Below are 18929 nucleotides of genomic sequence, written 5' to 3' on the forward strand. Positions count from 1 at the left end.
AAAATTATTATAGCCTTCTATCTCTAAGAGCGAACGGACAAATAATTGAAATTTTCATTTTTTCTTTTATTCCTTCCCAAATTCTTAGAAATCACTCAACGTATTATCACTTGCATATATAGTTATCTATTAGTATTGTATTAGCATTATTGTCATTATTATTATTAATATCATATTTCTTTTTAAACACTGAAGTATTGGGTTGGCAATTAATAATTTCCTTTCGATGTTTCTCTATCATTTTCTATATTAATCTGGTGTTCAATGAATTTTCTCTATTTCGTTTTCGTGCATAGAGAGGATCCAAGTTTTACTATGGCATGCACGATGGTTTCGTTGGTAGAATTGGTGAATACACATGCTCACGTTTTTTCATCTCTGTATCATTAATCTATGTACATGTTTTATAGCAGTTTGAAGATTTTTTTGTTTATTAGTCGATCGTGACCAATCGACACGAATGTTCGTTCTCTCGTGAAAAAAGTAATTGAACTTTATCCGCTTATATATTAAACTCTTAACATGGGAAATCATGTTTATTTTATTTATATTGTTTTCTTATTCTTCAGCGTTGTACATTTCTCGTGCTGGCGACATAGAAGATTATGCCTCGTAGACTTTTTTCACAAGATCGTTTTAATGGAAAAGTAATCGTTGTTTTTCGTTGATACATCGAATCGTTTGAGGCTTATAATCGTGTCGATGTCCATACGAAGGGGTAATCGACACAAAGAAATCAATTTCGGGCTTATAAGTAGATCGTGCCTTTGACGAATCGGTCTTATAAGTAAATTAAATTATATTTTGATTAAGTGAACGCACTTAAAAGTTTTTAGCAGCTTTCACTAGCATCAGTTATGATTCTTTCCATTTTATTCTATTTTTATTTATTTTCTTTTTTCTTATAGAGAATTGGGAAATTTTCTAAAAGCTTTATTTACTATCGATTTTATATTAATGTAGTAATTATCGAAAATTAATTTAATCATGCTTTAATACGATTTAATTGATCATCATTATATCGATTAAGTAAATACAGATAGAGAGAGTGTAAGAAAGACACATGAGATATGTGAAGCAGTGAAAGGTAAGAAGTAAATTGTTGTGAAAGTTATTGTTCATTAAAGTCTGATTGTTTTACGGATTAATAATCGACCGATTATGTAAAAATAAACTTTATGTGCAATACCACTCGCTCATTTTTTGATTTAACATGAGATTTACTACTCATTTTCGTGTAATGATCAATTTTATGGAATGAAAATATAATGATGTCTCGATGACAGCATACTTTGGCATATTACAAAATTATTATTTAATTTTTAATAATTTGATTAAATGAAAAATATAATATATTATCTATGATTAATATTTTCGAATACTATTCTTTTTAATGTGCTACTGTCAGGAATGATTTTCAAAATTTTTAATGTATTTAATAATATAAATACAATAGCTCATATGAGCAAATTACTTATAATAGTCAATTTTCTGTCAGTAAGTTATTTTACGTAATAGATAATTTGCTCTTTTAAATATATCTTAAATAATTTTCATAATATTTTTTATAATAATGATGATATTATTGTTTTTGTGTTTGTTTTCATGTAAAAGCAAATGAGCCATTATTCTGTTGTACTCTAAGAGTTTGTTATTCTGGCACATTATTTTCACTATGCAAGGATCAACATAATTGAAATCAAAGTGAGCTCTGCGTGTATTTTCTTTTTTCCTTACTTGTTTCTTTATAAGAAGAAATATCATGGAGTTCATTATTCGCATGACTGTCGTAGTAACTGTAAAGTAGACGTGTTAGAGGACCATCACAGAATTTTTCTAAGCGATGGGAGAATTTTTCAATTTCTTCGATCTTTCAATCATGCCAACAACGAATAGGTTCGAAAGTCTGTCCCTCCTACATCGAACTTGCTGACATCAGGGTCATCATTTCAGTCCTGTTCGCGTCCACTGCGTCATCTGGATTTTTCTGATTGCTCCGTTGATATATATGACGTCAGCATTTAGTTTACACTTGCGTTTCTCATACGTCGATATTACAGATTCCTATATTGAATACTTGTCGGTAATTCATACTTCCCTTACTATGATATTGTAAATTTTTTAGCTCACTAGATTAATGGATAATTATTAACATAATAAGGTAATGGATAAATTCTGAAATTGTAATAGTGACACTGCTAGGAATAACTGTTACTTCTATTTCTATAGTTAATTCTATTCATGTAGAAAGATAATGCTATGAGCAATTGAATTTTCAATTAATTTAAGCTAATTTTATCAGCTTTACCAAATAATAGGTCTAAAGTTTCATCATATATGATGACATATAACAGATAGATGTTTTATTGATAGACACACGTTATAACAAAATTAGCAAATGTAAAGTATTAATTCTAATTGCGACGTTCGCTTATACAATAGTTGAAACAATTTAAAGATCCATTCGGCCAATGTACCGATGTTATATAATATCGAGGGAAGAAAAATTTTTGAGAACTATTCGAAAATTTCGGATGTAATATTTTTGCATTATTCCGATAAAATTGCAGGGAGTGCGCTGGATATGAACATTACATTGTTCCCGATGTCAGACATTATAGAAATATTAAATTTATTAAATAAATTAACGTTTTACTGAATATATATAATATATTGAAACCCATTTATAAGAGAAGAACCTTGTCGAAGTACGTGGGCGAATTTATAACATTCATTCGTACTTTATCTTTCTTTAAGAATTTCTTTTTTGAATGATCAAAAGAGCGCTTTATAAAATTTTGAATATCGCTCATATAAATAAATATATGTCCACCATTTAATGTAATTGATACAATTGACCCTAAAGAAAACAATCCTAAACATTTTTTGATGGTAGACTATAAAACTATCAAAAATTTTCTGATCTTTAAATCTTCTGATGTGAGTTTTATGAAAAGTTTAGCTTATTTAAAATTCGCATTAAAGTTTATTACCTACTTGTTAATTGCAATCTAAAAGTGAATTTTGAGTAACTTTCATTTTTTTGACTATTATTTCAATAACCGATAGTATTAAAAATCATTTGTCAGCTGACAAGTGATTTTAACAGAATGTATTTGTGTTATTACTATGTTGTTGCTGTTTAATATCCTTTTTCATGGTAACGTTTCGCTTTCAATCATCATTTCGTCACAGTGGTCATCGAATATTAGAGTACATATATTTAATAATTTCATCCTTTCGATTATCTGAAATGTTTCATTTAGTGCTTAATTTATTCAGTGTTTCTATTTGTCGCAATTCCGAACTCGACTTTTGATATAAAACGTTACATCTTACTTCTTCGTTGATGTGTAAATCTTAGAATACTCTGTTGCAATCTGCAACCTGTCGTATCATTTGTTGCTGCTAAATTTGATTTTCACAAGAGGCTCGCGTTTGTGTAACATCCTTGTTGCTTGTTCCGTATTGTTGAAGGCTCTTTTCTTCGATGGTCTAAATCCAGATTATTTGGTCTGAACCCATTATTCCATTTCCACATTTTGTTTTCTTCAGGCGGCTCCTTTTCAACTTCTTGTCAAAATGACTGTAAAATTCACAATATTCTTCTACCTCATTTTCAAAGTATACTTATGCATCAAAGAATTACATTAGGCTCACGTAAATTTTGCATATTAATTTTTACTTGTGCAATTCATCTTCGATAATTTGAGGATGATCTTCTAAATATTTAAAATTTTCTATTTTTTCTGCAATACAAAATGAGAAGCTCCCTCTGATGAAAAATCTCTTGTGAAAGATCCTGTAACTCATTGTTCTTTCTCCATGATTTTGCTGTTAAGATTCGATTATTCCTCTAAAATGTTATATTTCCAGATAGTTTACTTAATCTATTTTATTTTTTGACATCTATCTCTTATTTGTGGTGAGCTTATACAATTACCTTTCCTTTATCGTTTTGGATTTTCCTTTTTAATTTGTTTTCTAAATAATTCACGTTCTTCACTGTAGATAATGCTTTCTTCAGTCCTTCCAGGAGTCTTCCTAATGTATTATTGTTTTTCCTCCCACCATCATTGGCAATGGTAGCATATTTAAGTACTATAAGATAAAATTCACATACGATTATAAACAATTTATATAAAATTTTGTGAGTAAGAATAATTAAATACTATAGAGAGAATCTTTGAACTATTTGAGTTGGTATCAAAAATGCCATAAGATTTTCAGATGCCAATTGCCCAATGGACATAAAATGACCAACAAAGTACAATGTATAAAGCAAAATATCATTTCAAAATAAATTTGTACGTGATAGAAAAAACCTATACCAAGTGCTAATACGTCAAATGCATATTCATCTACTTTAAAAAGTACTTCTGTTTCTCGAAGAGTGTACCACCTTGCGCAAAGATAGATTTGAATACATTTTGATTTCATTGCCACTCTTTTTATAATATAAGAAATTGCGTGAATATAAGCAATAAAGCAAGTAAAAAATGGCTGCAACATTTAAATTTGGTTATGATTTAAGAGCATAAAGAAGAAACTATCCTCTATCTCTATTAGAAATATATAGTATGTACATACTTGCGCAATATATATGCGTGCCAAAACAAATGATGGTCACAGAAGCATTCCCAAAATATTCCTTGTAGAAACATTTCCTTTACTTCATACTATTTTTGTCAATACATTTATGTATTATAGTGTCTTTTTGGGTTCCAAATATTTATCTTTGCTATGATCAGAGTACTCTACAAATAAAAAATATGATAAATACAGTGACACAATATGTAGTGATGGATCTATGCAAAGGTGATAGAAACGATGGCATGAGTCCTGTAAAACAGTACCCTCAAGCAATTATCTAAGTTCATGTTATATAATAAATTTAGGTAAATATCTGTCGGTCGATATATAAATTTTATATCTATATTTGTTCCTATGATACAGTAAGAGTATTTTTTGCCACATCATTTGTATAAACAGTTAAAGGAAGAAAATTTCATTAAAGTGAAATTGATTTACTTTAATACGAGCAAATTTTACGTCTCAAGTAGCTTGAAGGGTAAATCAACCTACAGCTATGAGTACTTCTTATCAATGTTTTCATACTTACTATCAAAGAAATCAATGACTGTGAATATAAATATTCCAAAAAGTATTTCCATTGTAATTAAGGCCTATCACTATTTTTTGTTGCCTTATTACTTCGTTTAATTGCTTCGCAATTAATTGCTTCTTTCATATTTACCTTCAATATATTAACTGGACCTGTTCATAATGTCCTTCAACCAACTTTGTAAATGTTTGATAGAATCTTTTGCTTCTTGTATTTCTGTTTAATAGATAACCTAAACGTGGCGTTGAAATTTCTTTTAAATTCAACGACGACGTTACCCTTTCCTTTGGATGGATTAATTAGTAACGATTCCCTGAAAAAAAACGACCTACGTTTTTTATATTTTTAACTTTAATGATGATCAATATTAGCAATAATACACAAAGAAAATGACTGGTAGAAAACAAAATATATTGTAACGTCAAATACAATTTTTTTACTAAAGTTATTTATAATAATTTAAAAAAGAACGATTACCTTGCAGTTAATAGAAAAATAGTATGTTGCTGATATCGAATAATTCGCAACAAACACATTATGAGTAAAGTATCATTTTATGATATATATGTAGATAGTATGGTTATGCAAATGATTTTCTGTAAATTGGTATTAACTCAACATTTTTGTTATGCACAACGAAAACATATCACTTGAAAAAATTATGGGATCAAACGCATCTATCAATTTATTTTTTAAATAAGCATTGAATATAATGTTAAGCTAACTTAACCTTAGACCTTTATTGACAACAGCGCCACTATTTCACCAGGTTTGCATTTATCGAAAACATTGATATATGGTTTTGGAGAGTATAGGCGTATATAGAAAACAGTGCTTTTGAATTGGACAAGTTTTTTTCTTTATATCTTTTTTTTTTTAATTATTAATCTTTTATTAAACTTCTATTAAATCTCACATATTGTATAATTTTAAAAGATCAAAAAATCATTAAAAGCGTTCATTCGATTGCTTAAGAAAAAGCTAGTATGATGAAAAGATAATGTACTAATGAATATTATAATTTCGTTCGCACAATTCAACAAGATTTTCTCTTATAAATGAAAATGAATATTTGTCCAACCTTAACAAGGCCGGTAAAATACTAGAAAGAAACTGCAAGCATCCCTAAAAAAGGAACTAGGAACGGAAAAAAACAGAAAAATATTTTCCCTCGGTCACATGAAAGCTGAAGTTATATCTTACCTCGCAATATCGAAAACCTTATTTCTCAAATATTTATTTTTAAATACAGCTAAATCTTCCTATATGAATGAAATAAATTCGTTCCAACTAAATACTCCAGACATAATTATTATTTCACAAGATCGATCAAACAACATCATCCTATTTACCCGCACCAACCGTCCAATCAACGAACTCAATGTCTAAGTACGCAACTGTCCAACCAATCTACTCCTAGGACACCAATTACTAACTACTCAACGTTCTTCATCAGCGCTTAAAATTAGCCAATCACGAGGATCGTATAAGAACACATATATTTGAATGATACATATGATCAGGAAGAAAAATCGAAAAATTGTACGTGTTTTCTTCGTTCTATCAATTATCTTAGATATTTTTTTACTTCACATTTAGACTCTGCCAAGTGCATTTATCTTATAAATACAATAATTCGATTTAGTTGTCACGCAACATACTTCGCGTTATTAAAAAAGATGTGCTAAGAAATTATCAGGAAAAACATCTCCAATGAAAACGGATTGTATCTTCCGCATGACACTACACATTTGATAGAAAAAGAATTGACAGAAATAAAGTTACAGTAAATAACAAAAGCTTTCGCCGAAATTTTACAAAACCTATTATATAGATATCGTCATCCTTATTCCCTAAGCTAGTTACGTTTAAAAACGAGATAAAAATGAAGCATTAATCCGATGAAAAAATGGCATTACTTTCGAAAAGCCACGATTTGGTGTACGACCATTTGCCATTAATTTTTTATAAAAATAATAAAAATGTTAAAAGTGAAACAAGTACTGACACTGCAAATATAAGACAAAATAATTCAAAATAGAAACACCAAGGAACGCTGAGACGCCGATTTTATTTTCGCAGATATTTGTTAAACGAAACGATGCCATGTCATGTCAACATTAACGCGCGAAAGTCGTCTATTTAACAATTGATTAATATATAAAGTAAGTGTATAATTGAAAAAATATTCTAATTACCTACAATTAACAAGACGACGAGACTTGGTTTTAGCCTATATCGCAAAGTTATACAAACTGATTAATTCATCGTCAGCAAAGAAACTAATTGGATCGTTGCTCTTGCGTATTATGTCATCTGTGCAATAGACCTCACAAAGTTTGTACTTTTTCGATTTATTATATTAAAACATCGAAACATTAAAAATATGATACAGGAATTTAAAAACTGTCTAAACGTATACCTTGTCAGTCCAAACTAAATGAAAAATTAATCGATTCAATTTGATACCTGTAGAAATAAAGCTCCTAAATGTGAAAACAAAATATGTATGGAAAATGTTCATTCGTCCGCGTATAATTATTTTCCATATAAATATTTTCTATTCTCGAAGTTGTTACGACGAATGTATTAGTTTTGAGCCTTTTACGTTTAAGTATTTGTATATGTGTGTGTGGTTGTTTGTGTATATATGTTTTCTCCTTTTCGAAAGTCGAACAATTCCTATCTAATTATTACCAAATTATGATACCCATTACTATAATTGTAAATGACCTATTATTCAATATTTATAAATAAAAATTCGACAAGGTATTATTCTTCCCCAAATATATGTAGAAACGTATTAGAGATGTGCATAAATAGAGAAATACGTGAATAGATAAATCATTCCAATTATTGGATTTATTAATTATTCATTATTTCGCGCGTAATATAGAAAGCTTACGGATGTTCTGCACACGGATCTACTCATGTGTGGGTCTATTTTATATTTCTATATTTATATTAAAATTTAATTAGGAAAGAAAATTTTTGTTTATATTTAAAATTCGAATTAATTATATTTGATACTTTCACATATTTTTATTATATGTTTTTATTGTTTTTAACTAAATAAATATAGTAATAATATTTGCAATAACTCGTGTTTTATCCACAGTAATGTGATGTAATCGAATTATTGGGGTCATTTCAGTTCCCTAATAGTGGTCCCTTCACCATCTTGGACGTTATAACAAGTTTACACGGTGTTTCGTCGCTTCGCATAATTAGAGATAATAAGTAGACTTTTTCTAACGTACACTCTCTTCCAATATATCAATCGATAACAGTGTGATTTTGACGGGACCGCGTTCGCAAGTTGGCACGTACTTTTGCGTATTCTATTTTCTAGCTTTATTTTCATAACATTGGTATTTTTCTCTGACATTGATTCTTTTACACTATCTCCTAATCAATAATTTTGTATTTATATTCAATATTCATATATACTTATATTTATACTTGTATATATAATAAACTTCATATATATATGAAGTAAATGCAGTGTTTCTTCGTAATACGTTTGATTTATTTTTATATCTTAAAATAATCTGATTAAATAAAACTAGATTCAATATAAATAAGCGATGTAGTTATGCTAGTACATATTCTTCATGATCCTGGTGCAAAAAGCTCATCGTACAAACGATCAACAAAAAATACTCCGGTAAGAAAATTTCTTTTTAAACTTTTCTTTAATAATTTTAATAATTTTTTTATTATATAACAATGATACTAAAAATTTCGTTTCCTTTTTTAAGTTCAATAAAAGAAGAATCATTTGTCATAGTTTTGAGACAGGATGCTCGTTGTGCAAAGGATCAACAAAGCCTACAATAAGTGAATTTCTTTTTTAAACATTTCCTTCATAATTCAAAAAAACTTTCATTTCACAGATCATACTAATAACTTTGTTTTTCTTTCTTTTTTCAGATAATCAATGCAATCATGCGGGTAATAATGAATCGAGTGTTGTATCATATAAATAATATAGTAATCATGAATTAGAAAAATCCTTCGTTACTTTAATTTCGTCCACGTTTCGCGATTTAAGATTTAGTATCATATGCAGTTAAATCAACTGCGAGCAAAGCAATTAATCATAGAGTTATGATTTGTTTCTATAAGGTTTAAAAGTATTTTTCTTTTTATATTGTCACATTATTCGCGTATTAGAGTTAGTGCATCAATGATTATGAACGAAAATTAAATACGTTTTCTTCTATAAGAGCATATTAGTAAGTAAATTTTTTAATTTCATACTTAATAATTTCACAATTTTTTTATTAATATAGATTTAATAAAAATTTGTTTGTCTTTTTACTGATCACTATTACGATTGTGCCTTATCAGTCTACAATGACGATGTGCAACTTTATTTTCAAATTACTTATATATCGAACTACATTGTTTTGGACTTCCTATGGATCATAGCTCTTCAATTTTGACTTATTTCGCGAACAAATGTTTTGGAGCTATCCTAGAACTTGATGTAGCAGAAATCGAACGAATTTAAAATCCCTCCAATACTTAATCATTAGTTTTTATTAATAAAAATTTAAGTAACGTTTTTTAATTTACTTAATATACATATACTTTCAAGGAGTATTCTTTATTATAATAATGATAATAGTAACATTGCTTTCGCTTTATATCAGATCTTATTGTGCAGTTGTCCGTGCAACCATGGATGAGTCGATTCTTCTTTCAATAAAGTAAAAGAAGAATCGTGAAGCCGATTGCATTTTTACGTTTATTTAATTTTATTTACGTTTTGCAATTTCAATCAACTTTGAGGAACATGTTTATTTGAATAGATTGCGCGCAGAACTTTCTCTAAATAATCAGCAAGGAAACCCTCCTCATTAAGAGTAATTAGTTTATAAATTCTGTTCAGCTGGAATTGTCGGAGTATTGGTGATGAAGGTGGATGTCTGTAACCTTCTCAGGTTAGGGTCGTACAGGATAGGATCGAACAGGGTTATATGCATCTCCCTATTTTTTTCTTCCATTTTTTTTCTTTTCTTTTCACATCACCTCAATACTTGCTACATTACCCTTTATCAGAACAATCCATCCTATCCTACAGAACGTGTGTTAGATATCGTGATACAGTGAGTAGGCCTTTACGTGGTTCCCTATGGGCACGGCTGGTATCACCGTGGTGATTCGTTGTGAATGTCGGTCGTGGCTAAACCAGTCAGCCTGCTTACCGGCAGAAGATTGGGCTGTTCCAGCCCTGTTCACTCGGCGGTTGTGGTTACTAACTGTAAATGATTTTGTAATGAACGCACGAACGTATTAATGAATGGTATTTTTTTCATTCAACTGCATTATTTTTCTATGCCTACATATCAAACAGAACTCCGGTGTGCTATTGGCACCCATTCTGATACACAGTGGTTCCTAAAAATCACCAAGGAGACGAGGTTTGTGCCGGTAGTGGATGGTAGAGCAACCTGGAACAGCAGCATAAGGTGTAGGATGCAATTGTTTTCAGGTGAGTAGAGGCGTCATAATAATCTCTCTCATACTCACTCTTTCTCTTTCTATCATTCTCAACTCACACTTCGTATACTGTTTGTACCTTTTTTACCGTTCTTATCTCAACTTCTCCTTCTAAGTCCCACTCTCGTTCTCTCTCAAAGGAAAACTTATCTCGCTATCTCGCTTATTCTATGTGTGTGTATATATATGTGTATATATTTTTATATATTATATATATATATATATATATATATATATATATATATATATATATATATATATATATATGTTACGTGAGATTTGTTAAGATAGAAGGAAACAATAATAATAAGAGAAAGAAAAAAATTCACAGAGAAAGATAGTACAAATAGTACTCTAATATTCGATCACCACTGTGACGAAATGATGATTGAAAGCGAAACGTTACCATGAAAAAGGATATTAAACAGCAACAACATAGTAATAACACAAATACATTCTGTTAAAATCACTTGTCAGCTGACAAATGATTTTTAATACTATCGGTTATTGAAATAATAGTCAAAAAAATGAAAGTTACTCAAAATTCACTTTTAGATTGCAATTAACAAGTAGGTAATAAACTTTAATGCGAATTTTAAATAAGCTAAACTTTTCATAAAACTCACATCAGAAGATTTAAAGATCAGAAAATTTTTGATAGTTTTATAGTCTACCATCAAAAAATGTTTAGGATTGTTTTCTTTAGGGTCAATTGTATCAATTACATTAAATGGTGGACATATATTTATTTATATGAGCGATATTCAAAATTTTATAAAGCGCTCTTTTGATCATTCAAAAAAGAAATTCTTAAAGAAAGATAAAGTACGAATGAATGTTATAAATTCGCCCACGTACTTCGACAAGGTTCTTCTCTTATAAATGGGTTTCAATATATTATATATATTCAGTAAAACGTTAATTTATTTAATAAATTTAATATTTCTATAATGTCTGACATCGGGAACAATGTAATGTTCATATCCAGCGCACTCCCTGCAATTTTATCGGAATAATGCAAAAATTTTACATCCGAAATTTTCGAATAGTTCTCAAAAATTTTTCTTCCCTCGATATTATATAACATCGGTACATTGGCCGAATGGATCTTTAAATTGTTTCAACTATTGTATAAGCGAACGTCGCAATTAGAATTAATACTTTACATTTGCTAATTTTGTTATAACGTGTGTCTATCAATAAAACATCTATCTGTTATATGTCATCATATATGATGAAACTTTAGACCTATTATTTGGTAAAGCTGATAAAATTAGCTTAAATTAATTGAAAATTCAATTGCTCATAGCATTATCTTTCTACATGAATAGAATTAACTATAGAAATAGAAGTAACAGTTATTCCTAGCAGTGTCACTATTACAATTTCAGAATTTATCCATTACCTTATTATGTTAATAATTATCCATTAATCTAGTGAGCTAAAAAATTTACAATATCATAGTAAGGGAAGTATGAATTACCGACAAGTATTCAATATAGGAATCTGTAATATCGACGTATGAGAAACGCAAGTGTAAACTAAATGCTGACGTCATATATATCAACGGAGCAATCAGAAAAATCCAGATGACGCAGTGGACGCGAACAGGACTGAAATGATGACCCTGATGTCAGCAAGTTCGATGTAGGAGGGACAGACTTTCGAACCTATTCGTTGTTGGCATGATTGAAAGATCGAAGAAATTGAAAAATTCTCCCATCGCTTAGAAAAATTCTGTGATGGTCCTCTAACACGTCTACTTTACAGTTACTACGACAGTCATGCGAATAATGAACTCCATGATATTTCTTCTTATAAAGAAACAAGTAAGGAAAAAAGAAAATACACGCAGAGCTCACTTTGATTTCAATTATGTTGATCCTTGCATAGTGAAAATAATGTGCCAGAATAACAAACTCTTAGAGTACAACAGAATAATGGCTCATTTGCTTTTACATGAAAACAAACACAAAAACAATAATATCATCATTATTATAAAAAATATTATGAAAATTATTTAAGATATATTTAAAAGAGCAAATTATCTATTACGTAAAATAACTTACTGACAGAAAATTGACTATTATAAGTAATTTGCTCATATGAGCTATTGTATTTATATTATTAAATACATTAAAAATTTTGAAAATCATTCCTGACAGTAGCACATTAAAAAGAATAGTATTCGAAAATATTAATCATAGATAATATATTATATTTTTCATTTAATCAAATTATTAAAAATTAAATAATAATTTTGTAATATGCCAAAGTATGCTGTCATCGAGACATCATTATATTTTCATTCCATAAAATTGATCATTACACGAAAATGAGTAGTAAATCTCATGTTAAATCAAAAAATGAGCGAGTGGTATTGCACATAAAGTTTATTTTTACATAATCGGTCGATTATTAATCCGTAAAACAATCAGACTTTAATGAACAATAACTTTCACAACAATTTACTTCTTACCTTTCACTGCTTCACATATCTCATGTGTCTTTCTTACACTCTCTCTATCTGTATTTACTTAATCGATATAATGATGATCAATTAAATCGTATTAAAGCATGATTAAATTAATTTTCGATAATTACTACATTAATATAAAATCGATAGTAAATAAAGCTTTTAGAAAATTTCCCAATTCTCTATAAGAAAAAAGAAAATAAATAAAAATAGAATAAAATGGAAAGAATCATAACTGATGCTAGTGAAAGCTGCTAAAAACTTTTAAGTGCGTTCACTTAATCAAAATATAATTTAATTTACTTATAAGACCGATTCGTCAACGGTACGATCTACTTATAAGCCCGAAATTGATTTCTTTGTGTCGATTACCCCTTCGTATGGACATCGACACGATTATAAGCCTCAAACGATTCGATGTATCAACGAAAAACAACGATTACTTTTCCATTAAAACGATCTTGTGAAAAAAGTCTACGAGCCCTAATCTTCTATGTCGCCAGCACGAGAAATGTACAACGCTGAAGAATAAGAAAACAATATAAATAAAATAAACATGATTTCCCATGTTAAGAGTTTAATATATAAGCGGATAAAGTTCAATTACTTTTTTCACGAGAGAACGAACATTCGTGTCGATTGGTCACGATCGACTAATAAACAAAAAAATCTTCAAACTGCTATAAAACATGTACATAGATTAATGATACAGAGATGAAAAAACGTGAGCATGTGTATTCACCAATTCTACCAACGAAACCATCGTGCATGCCATAGTAAAACTTGGATCCTCTCTATGCACGAAAACGAAATAGAGAAAATTCATTGAACACCAGATTAATATAGAAAATGATAGAGAAACATCGAAAGGAAATTATTAATTGCCAACCCAATACTTCAGTGTTTAAAAAGAAATATGATATTAATAATAATAATGACAATAATGCTAATACAATACTAATAGATAACTATATATGCAAGTGATAATACGTTGAGTGATTTCTAAGAATTTGGGAAGGAATAAAAGAAAAAATGAAAATTTCAATTATTTGTCCGTTCGCTCTTAGAGATAGAAGGCTATAATAATTTTTTTATTAATGATCGACAAAACATAATGTAGAAGAAAACGAACGGTGTGTCGTAATGACTAATTGACTCCGAATTCTGTTGATCGAGAAGGTGTCCTCTACTGGGCTGCACAACCCTACTGTTCGATGGCTCGCATTCAATTGGACTTTTCTCATTTACGAGTGGTTAATCGGATTTGAAACTGTACGGCGTGATGCGCCGATAACAACAATGTTCTATCTCTATATTTCTTCTGCCGTAGCGGAGGCAATAAAGTTATATTGCATGTACACCGTACTTTAGCTTCAACTACGCGACGTAGCAAAGACGGATAGAAGGCCAGGTGTAGCATAATTCGTTGTTTTTGGCTTAGACCCTTCTTCTTAATTTATTTCTTTTTTTTGTGCTTTTATTTCTACTTGTCCTTTATTTCTCCTTGACTCTCTGTCTCTCTCTCTCTCTCTCTCTCTATTGTCCTATCTCCATCTACCATAATCGTTCTTTCTCTCTCTTTCTTCGTCTTTACAAAAGAAGTCCTTCTACATTTCAGGTATAAAGACATTAAACACCCGTATAAAAATCTAAATTCCTGGATTTTGAGGTCCTGCTTCGGTAATAGAAAGGTACCACGATGCAGTGATGAGAAAAAAAAGAGAAAAACTACTACTATAAAGTATACGATGATTACGGAATTAAAGAACTAAAACTCTATAACTAATTTTAAAACGTGAAAGAAAAGTGATGAATTTCTTGCAACTCATACGTAACCCTGACAAAAAATCGAGATTGTATAAAGACTGGAACGAGAACCAATTTATAATATTAATTTCTAAATATCAATTATTAAATGCTATTAATTAATTTATTTATTTCAGGGCCTACGATTCTGTGATTATGCAAATCTCTTCATCTTTTATCAATGGCTCAACTTGACCTTTTTTTCCAAAGTATCAACTTTTCTCAACTTTTTTCATTCAAAACCAATGACTGTATGGATTTTCTGTATGAAATTTTCTTTTGCCTACAAAATTGATTAAATATCTGATTAATTTTCATTTAATAATATAATAAAAAAGAAAGTTTCGATGCTTAGTTGCCGAAATTCCAACGGAAGCTGACACGACAAGCGTTAAAGGAAATCAAGAGTCCGTTTTCCTTAACATAACATGTAGCCAATGATCGCATGCTTCAAATTTTGAAATATTGGAAAGTTAAATAGATTTTATTTTGTGTTTATCGCCTGTTAAAACTTTGTAATGTTTAATCGATGTACTATTATTTATGCTGAATTCGATCACGCTAATCTTATTTTGTTTTACCAAACAATTTAATTATTTGGATAAAATGAAGAAGCTCAATCTAATCACGTATATACGTATTAGCCATATTCAAGAAAGAAAATAGTAATTTGTAAGTCAGTAAAATAGATCTGTTTGTCACAATCTATATATGAAAATATATCTCCGAACAGATTACAAATGGCAAAGATATATAACAGAGGAATATAAAAGGCAGTTAAATGCACTCACAAGGGAGGTTAAAATAATGATAAAAGAATGCTGTAATTCCGGGTTTAACAATTATCTCTTAAACCTTACGCCAAATGAAGATACAAACTATTCACTCTGGAAGGCAATAAAAAAATTAAAAAGACCAATAACGCAGACTCCTGTACTGCGAAAACCAAATGAATCTTGGACAAAGACATTTGTTTCCGTGGAACAAGCCAAGACATTTGCTAACCAATTATATCAAAATTTCAGCGAAATAGTATTGCCACGACAATAAATGCTATAACCGTATGCGATAGTACTGAAAGCAAAGATCAAAACAACTTGATCTACAAGACTAAAAAAAAGAGAAATAAAACAATTGAAAAATACAATAAAAACCAACAAAATCTCCAGGATTTGATCTCATTAATGGGAAAGTAATTAAAGAACTCTTAGAAAAAGCCATCAGAATGATTACCATAATATATAATGCCTTACTTAGACTCCACTACCTCCTTGACTCATGAAAACTGGCAGAAATAATAATGCTTTTCTAAGCCGAATAAAGATATTCGTGAACCATCCTCTTACAGATCTATTTCCTCATTACCTATTCTTCCTAAACTTTTAGAAAAAGTAATATTAGTTAGAATTAAAAAATATAATTAATAAAAAACGATTAATAAGAGATCACCAGTTTGGCTATAGGGAGAAACATGCTACAACTGAACAGGTCCACAGATTAATTAACCAAATAACACCTGCTACGGAAAACAAGAAATACTGTGCAAGTCTATTCTTAGACGTAGGAAAAGCCTTTGACAATGTATGGCATGAACGCTTATTGAATACTATAAGACAATACTTACAAGTACCAATTTATCTCTTACTTAAATCATACCTAAACGATAGAACCATTTACGTTAAAGTTAAGGACTCGCATTCAGCAGTACACGTAATATTTACCGGTGTTGCACTAGGAAGTGTACTGGATCCTCTATACGAGATATAAAGAGAAACAATAGGACGAAAGCAAATAATTAAATAGTTTCCCGGGCTTTTAGTCGAATTATTTTTACCGACTAATTATGTAGTAATCCGATTACACAACGAACACGTGAATATCCACGCATTTCATACGATAGCAGAATTCTCTCGAGGATTCAACGGACTTTCCCTTCCTCTCCCTTTTTATTACTTATTCACAGACTCATTTACTCTCTTTCTCCACAAATTTATCTATCTCTCTTTCGTGCTTAATATTTCACTTTTGATCGAAGAAAACGAGTTCACTGATTATTAACACATGCGTGCAATCGCGTAGAACTTACAATCGATTTTTTATTTGATTAGATGTGATTTGATTTGAGAGAGAGAGAGAGAGAGAGAGAGAGAGAGAGAGAGAGAGAGAGAGAGGGAGAGAGAGAGAGAGAGAGAGAAAGAGAACGTGCTGAAAGTTCTTTCTGATGCCTTTTTTTTTATTTATATTTATATTATATTTAATTATTTATATTTAAATATTTTATTTAATTAACATATATTTGTATTAAAATAATATAAAATATAAGTATTCTCTAATTATTTTTAAGAAAATATTAGAAAAATTTTTATTTTTTATCGGAAATTTATATAACATTTCCTATATTCGTCAAATATCTTTTTATATATCTTTTCATATATTTCTATACATTTATCGTGCAATAAATGCGTATGTAGCTCAGGTCACTGCATGACGCACGCACTATTAAAGGAAGATATACATATTAGAAACTGAAAAATGTGTTTTTACAGTCTACTAAGCTACTTACACTAACCCACACGAAACCAATTGTTATGTATGTGTGAGAGGCCAATAACTAAACAAGCTTATACGCCGATAAGATAGATCCATGATTGGGACAGCGTCCCTCGCTTGTATTTCTAATTCATATTTTGTCCATACATGTCGCTGAAGTTACGTACGCTTCGAGCGAAAGATAGTGAATATAATTAAATTGTATTAAATACTACATTTTTTTATTAAACTTCTATACATTTTTGTGCATCAATGTAGTTACAAAGTGCAATTATAATTTTTGTTTAATAAAACTCTAATTTTGAATGCAATGATCGATGCAATTTTTGACCTTATACATAATACGTTAATAATGTTAACTCTTAAAATTGTTGGTTTAGATATTATTTTAATTTCAAACATGGTGAATTATTTCAATGTTCATTGGCACCCTTGCACCTGCATGCCGTGTGTTCAAGGAGGAGGATACCAACTGGCCATGTAAGAGAAAAGGTAAGAGAGAGTAGGCAGGCCTGTTTGGGAGGGGTTCAATGAAAGTTCTGTGTCTCTGTGAGACAATTAACAGAGGCGGCAAAATAGTATCGAATATTAGTGTACTTTTATTTGGTCCATTCTTCTATCATATCTTCTTCTGATATATCCGAGCTTTATCCAACCTCCTCGTCCCCTCTAATTCATTTGATTACATTTAATTTAAATAATTAATATTCTGTAAAGAACAGTTTAATATATTATATAAAAAATCAAGAATGATAATAATTATAAAACTTACAGCAATTAATTATTTGTTTAATAAATGAAAATACATGAATATCACAATAATTAATTACTTGTTTAATCCAAATAATGTAAATGAATGAAGATACGAAGTAATTTTTTTCGCAATTATAATATTAATATATATGCAGATAGGTATTAACTGGAAGGATAGAGATCAAGATTCTCGTTTTTTTCTCACAAAAAGAAATTATTTTATTGCGGTTTATCAAAGTAATGGGATTTTTAATACCATTATCTTTAATCTTCATTCTATCCAAATTGTTTAGCATATTTCGTTTATAAAATTCTTTTATTGAATATCATCATTTTAAAAATCTTTATCTTTATCATATATTGCTAAGTCACTCATAAAATAAATATTTTCGAAAAGAAATTCATATGAAACAATTGTAAGAACTAATTGAAATTGTTTAAACCACAACATATTTTTTTCTCAATTTCTCTCACTTTGACCAACAAAATTTATTAAATATTCGATTAACTTTTATTTAAAAATGTAATAAGTAAGAATGTTTCGATATTTAATTATCTAAATTCAAAAGGATGCTGATGCAGCAAGCAAGCAATTTTGTTTACATGTCAAGTCGTCAATTATTGCGAAAATAAAAATTTTCAAGTATTGACAATTTAAATTAAGATTATTTTAAGTTTTTAGTATTGAGTTTAAATATTTATAAATTATAT

At 29.4% G+C, this 18929-nt stretch overlaps 1 long non-coding RNA gene across 3 annotated transcripts; it reads right to left on the bottom strand.

Annotated features, from left to right (window-relative positions):
- Window positions 1-2348: 2348 nt before the first annotated feature.
- On the bottom strand, window positions 2349-5967 carry LOC124428844. 3 transcript variants are annotated; one of them, XR_006943300.1, is made up of 7 exons: window positions 5603-5967; window positions 5258-5438; window positions 4591-4757; window positions 3944-4101; window positions 3686-3856; window positions 3340-3586; window positions 2349-3248 (listed from the first exon to the last, which is right to left on the bottom strand). It is a non-coding gene; the product is annotated as an uncharacterized LOC124428844 (long non-coding RNA). The 3 variants fall into 3 exon arrangements; XR_006943299.1 differs by having other exon boundaries at window positions 3661-3856; XR_006943298.1 differs by having other exon boundaries at window positions 3340-3856.
- Between the last annotated feature and the right edge of the window lie 12962 nt (window positions 5968-18929).

Source organism: Vespa crabro, chromosome 13 (genome assembly GCF_910589235.1).
Source record: "Vespa crabro chromosome 13, iyVesCrab1.2, whole genome shotgun sequence".
NCBI classification, from domain to species: Eukaryota; Metazoa; Arthropoda; class Insecta; order Hymenoptera; family Vespidae; genus Vespa; species Vespa crabro.